This window comes from Pipra filicauda, unplaced genomic scaffold (genome assembly GCF_003945595.2).
Source record: "Pipra filicauda isolate LSUMZ 115617 unplaced genomic scaffold, ASM394559v2 scaffold81_size6448238_pilon, whole genome shotgun sequence".
NCBI classification, from domain to species: Eukaryota; Metazoa; Chordata; class Aves; order Passeriformes; family Pipridae; genus Pipra; species Pipra filicauda.
In genome coordinates this window covers 5,099,428-5,104,910 of record NW_024104998.1, presented here as the reverse complement: position 1 = coordinate 5,104,910, position 5,483 = coordinate 5,099,428, and the positions used below count along the sequence as shown (strand labels likewise).

The 5,483-nt window shown below is 40.7% G+C and overlaps 1 long non-coding RNA gene across 2 annotated transcripts; it reads left to right on the top strand.

Moving 5' to 3' along the window:
- Nucleotides 1-206: 206 nt before the first annotated feature.
- LOC113991648 lies at nt 207-4,784 on the top strand. 2 transcript variants are annotated; one of them, XR_003541981.2, is made up of 3 exons: nt 207-420; nt 3,766-3,952; nt 4,657-4,784. It is a non-coding gene; the product is annotated as an uncharacterized LOC113991648 (long non-coding RNA). The 2 variants fall into 2 exon arrangements; XR_005566904.1 differs by having other exon boundaries at nt 3,763-3,952.
- The last annotated feature ends 699 nt before the right edge of the window (nt 4,785-5,483 follow it).

The following is a 5,483-nucleotide window of genomic DNA, read 5'->3' as shown; positions in this document are numbered from 1 at the left end:
CGAGCCATTCTCTGTCGAGATGACAAGTCGCTGGCGGCTGTCAGGTCTGAGTAGGAAATCTCCACAGCGGCGCTGAGAATGTTTATTGTAGGGAGAGAACTTTTGCCCTGTGAAGTCACCTCCTACTAGTCACCAGTAGGTTTCTGATATTCTATCACAGGAAATTCCTGGTGGACCACAAAAGCAATCCCCTGAGTCCAGCTGCTGGCGGGGAGCAGTGGTGCACCACACCGCCAGGCTGAGCCTCAGCCTTCAGTGTGGGGCAGAGCACCTGTGCCCTGCAAAATGCAAACTCTGTGCTCCTCAAACAATGTTAAAATGAACTATACAGGGAGGCAAAGGTCAAGTGAACCATTATTGTGCTGCATTTTATGCAAACAAAAAAAATGTATTAGAGGATGTGCTTTGTATTGTAACAAGGTACTGTAAGATTATATTTAGGCTTCATGTCTTTGAAGCCCTTGGTAACACAACTGTATAATCACAGCTCTTGATGTTAATGAGGAAGTTATATTATAAGGTATTCTGTTTAACTGGGAACAGTGTAGGAAGAATTAATAACCTTTAGGAAAGCATATAAAACCAGCCCTCAAGACCTGCAATGCTAGCTATCACAGGTGAATATATACACAGTTTTGCAAAGGAGAAAAAAGAGAAATAGCGATTGACAATCACTTTTCTCACCTTTGAATGCAAAGGCATTGTTTTTCATGTGCCAGTCCTTTTACTTGCGCAGCTTGGAGGGCACAGGTCTCATTAACACTCCATTTTCCTCTGCTCTTTTGCTGAGGTTTCAAGCATTCAATCGCAGGGGCAAGCAGGACGCAATGAACCTTTATCTGCGTGAGACAGTGCACAACAGGGAAGCAGCCCTGGGAGGGATGAGCAACATGTATGTGGCTGGGTGCTGTAGGGCCATGGGTCCTTTAACTAGAAGGCATCAAAGTCCTCATTTCTATTAAAATTAGGCATGCTGTGAAAACAAAATACTGACAAAAAAAAAGATGACACACTTCCAGAGCGCTGCTATTAGCCTCTTACCAATGCCTGATTTCATTTGTCTGTAACTTCAGGATGTGTAAGCCTTCTGAAAAGAGGTGTCTCTGGGGCTTGAAGGATTTTGATGCCACACTTCTTGTTTGCTTCACTTGTGAAGTGCTCCCCTGATCATTGACTTTTGCATCACCACACCATCACTGAACAACCTCATCAGGGCAATCTGTACCAGTGTGTGCAGGGGTGAGCAGCAAGGAGCCAGCACTCTAGACATCAGCTTCTTTAAACAGACCAGTGCAGTGGAACAAAACTATGCTTCAAAAAGTTGTGTGGTTTGGCATTTAGGCTGTGATATATTTTTTTGAGTTAGTGAGTATGGCTGTGTCCTCCATTTTCTGCAAAGAACATTTTTGGGAGGGGAAAACTATTTGTGGCAGTGATTGTGAGCACTGTGGTAATCTGCAGCAGCTGCACCAGGGCCTTGTAATCCCAGAGCATCTGGCTTCTAGACCTAGGAGGAAGGCATTATAAAGATGTTCTCCAAAGATGCCCGTATGACTTAGAAACATGTGCACCGTTTTTAAAAAGCAACTTACTGAAAAGTGATGGACTGAGTAGGGCCTGTAGAGAAGTCAGATGGCATTTTCGAAAACTGTACCCCTTATTTTAAAAGAAAGGAAAACGTGAGGCAATTGCAGCTGATTCAGCATCCGGCAGCCTCAGCCAAGTCATATTTTACCTCTTCCCTTCCCTCCCCACACAAAACTTCCAGGAAAACCTGCAAAGAAAAGGCATATGTGGGTAGGAGGAGACCTGCTTTTAATTTCTGTACCTCCTATTCAACACAATGCCACACAATGCACAGGATGCGAATATCCCAAGGCACCTTATACAATGCAAGTAACAAAAGCACACACACATGCACCAGAAAAGGGGGAGCAGCAAGCCTGACATGGTTGTAAACCAAAATGCAGGTAAAGGTATCTGTAAAATACTTATGTAAAGCAGACTTGTGAAAAAAAGTCATCTTTAGAAAGGAGAAGGGGTGGGAGGCTGAAGAAATGTTCAGATGATCCCAAGAATTGATTTCCATTTCAGAGCAGGATTTATCTGGTTTTCCCTATCATGTTGAAAGTAGTAGTCAGATATTCATTATCAACAGTGCAGTGCCTCCTCAGTGAAACACCCATTGATGCATCTGTGATACCATTTATAGAGCAAGCTGGAACCAGCACTGAGTCATATAATGGTTGTAATGATAGCAAACAGCAAGTGTTGTGATTGAAAACATATCATGGCTGTTCCTTGTTTCCCCTTCTTTTGACTGTGGAGAGAAGAGTGTGTGTAGGAGCTGCTCACTCCCACAGACCCACCACCATCTGGTTAAAAGAGATCATTCAAGGGACAGAGCCAAAACCAGTACTCTGATGAAGTGGTTCAAGGTGTTTGGAGAAACACTCAGAATTAAGGCTATTGTCAGCCCTAAATGAGTACATCAGAGCCTGACCAAAGAAACCTAAGTTTTCTTAGAGACTCTTGCTCATGCATTCCTCCACATTTCCATTAGAAAGACAGTGTTGTGGATGAAGCACTTGGAACCTTGCCTGATCTGTTTCCGCTTGCAGCTCACGCACAAGTTGGTGGTGAAGTAGCTCACAAAATATACAAACCTGCAATAAAAAAAAAAAATCTACCACATACAAAAAACTCCTATGTAGCCTGAAGATGTTTGCAGTAAGAATGTATACTGTATTTTTGAACAGGAATAAAAGCAAAACACTTCAAATAAAAAGTGATAGACAAGATCTTTACATACTTTCTTTATTAAATGCACCATTTTTAATGTAAAGTTGTTTGTACACAGATAGGAAACACTAGATGATTTTTAGTCACAACAATGTTAACTAGAGCCTCAAAGTCAAATGTGAACATACAGAGGGGGCAAGGAGAAACTGCAACAAGTTTAAGTGGCATGTAGCCATGAATTACTTCTCCCATGAGGTCACTAGAGTAACTTACTATGCATTGCTTTGGTGTTTAAGAAAAAATTAAGCTGACAGTTTTTTATTATATTTGCATATTGATGGGCAGTTGCTAGCAGTATAGCAAAATGGTAGTGGGCAAATAATATTGTTTGCAACATCTTAGCTGCCCAATTCTGAATAATAAAAAAAAAAAAAGAGCAACACAAAAATTCTCCCGTAATAGAGGTTTTCTTACCACATCAAATCCATGCTTCACATAATGTTACTGGTGAATTCAGTAGGAAGGAGGAGGAAAAACAGCATTACACAGTGAGACAAGGCAGAGATTTTGTGTAATGACTCTTGAAATCGTGACTGGAAGAACTAGATAGCCTAGAGCAATCCACAGTCATGGCATGGCACCTATATCTTCTGAGGGATGTAAAGCTGCAGCTGCTGTGCTTTTCAAAGCCACATAGATGTTTTCTGTAAACCAACTTACTGTATAGCCTTGTATACCACTACCCCTTACACTGCACTCTGGCCTTTGATTTTGTTTTCCTAAAGAAGAGAAAAAACAAAACAAAGGAATAAAGACCAGGTTATCTTAGTTGTGTGTTGCAGTAATTTTTACAGTAAAAACATATTTAGGATTTCTGAAATGTATGCAACAAAATTATTTTGTACTAGATAAGTAAATGTTACTTAAAAAATTAGTTTATCTTTTGTGTATGTTTGTGTATTGTATCCAAAGTTTTGTATTTTGATGAGAGATGGGATAAATAAAGAACCCTTCCTTCAGCAGGGTCCAGCCCAACTCCCCAGTGAGCTCCTCACCAACCACTTGTGGCCCCTTCCCACACAGCTGTGCGGAACCTGGCTTTGTCTGGCATCTCGTAATCCTGACCAGCTCAGGAAAAGGAGTCACTTGTTGCCTGGACGTTGGATTGAGCGGTGAAAGTGACCACAAATGAATCAGTAGATTAGTTCCAGTAAGTGATTTCATTTTTCTTGTGTTTAAAAAAATTTACTTGGCTAAAAGCCAGTGATTTGCCTAGAAAGACGCTGAACACAAATGATGTCTGCCCTGTGAAAATTAACCTGTATCATGTACCAATACCCTTTTACATGTTCTAGTATTGATAAGTGTGCACTTATAAATCTATATTTTTATAGTAAAATAGCTCCCAAAGCTTACTCCATGGATACTCTGTATATAGTTTCTTGCAGAAGATAAAGCTCTTTTCTGTGCATAAAAGCTGTTGATATATTTCCAGTCATCCAGAATCCAAATTCCCGTGTGGATGAGTGATTAGATGCAGAGTAAATTTTTGGAGGGCCTCGGCTCTCCTGCTGCACTGGATAAATTGAGTGAAAAATTATGTTTGATTACCACTAAACTTTTTAAAATTATTCCTGTTCTACTCTGTTGAAACCAAGACCTCGTGGGGGGACTGAAGTTGTTGAATTTTGTGTGTGTAAAATCAGAAAGATTGAATCACTATGGAGTAACCCTGAGGCATGAGCCCATGAATTTAAGGACTATTTCAAGAGTATGTCCTTATCAACAGGTCTGGCTGCTCCAGAGAGGGGCAACCCTGTAGAGCAGCCAGAACGTCTCACTCATGGGCTACAATACCACTAAAGAAAAGAAAAACTTACTTTGTTAAGCAATTAATTCTGTTGTTTTCCTTAGGTCTATTTTTGAATTGCAAGATAAACTTGCTCTGCACAGAGAACAAGCTGTGTTGTACCTGCTATCCTGTCATTCCAAATTTCCTCCATCAGACTGAAGGGCCAAGAAAAAAGAGCAAGTTATAAAAAGTTGAGTAAAACATATAAAACCCTCATAATGAAAAGATGACATTTTAATTAATCTTGGGATGGGAAAGGTTGTTCTGTTGGGGCATTCTGCATAGAAAGGAGCAAGCTTTGTGTGAGCAAAGGTAAAAGGAGAGGCTTGAGAAGCTTGCTGAGGTCTTTAGAGTGTAATAAAGGTGAGTACTTCACACCACAAACCATGTCTGACACCGAAGTGTTTCTCTTGTGCATGCAGAGCTCTGATGCTGTCCTTGATAAGGTACAGTCTCATAACCCAGATGGACATTAGTCACTGATATTGACAACCTCAACATGGCAAGGCAGTGGGAAATTAGTCAAACCCCCAAACCCTAATTTTGCAGTTAAGGTTTCTCTTTCATTTTGGTTTGCTTCAGAACCACAAACACAAATATCTCAGTTTTTGTGGGTTGTTAAAACACAGAACCTGAAGAAAAGATCAGAACCATCTCCTTCCCCTACTTTTCTTGTCTTCACTGGATTCCACCAGAGTCTCACCTAACAGAGATGACAGTGATAACAGAGAAATTTGCTTTCAACCATGTCTACAGAACAGAAACACGACTTTGGCAGTTTATGACCCATATTCAGTTTTGACTCATGCTTCAATTTCCAACTGATAAAAAACAAACCCCCAAAACAACTACAAACCCATCTATTTCTATCCTACCGCTGCAGCACAAA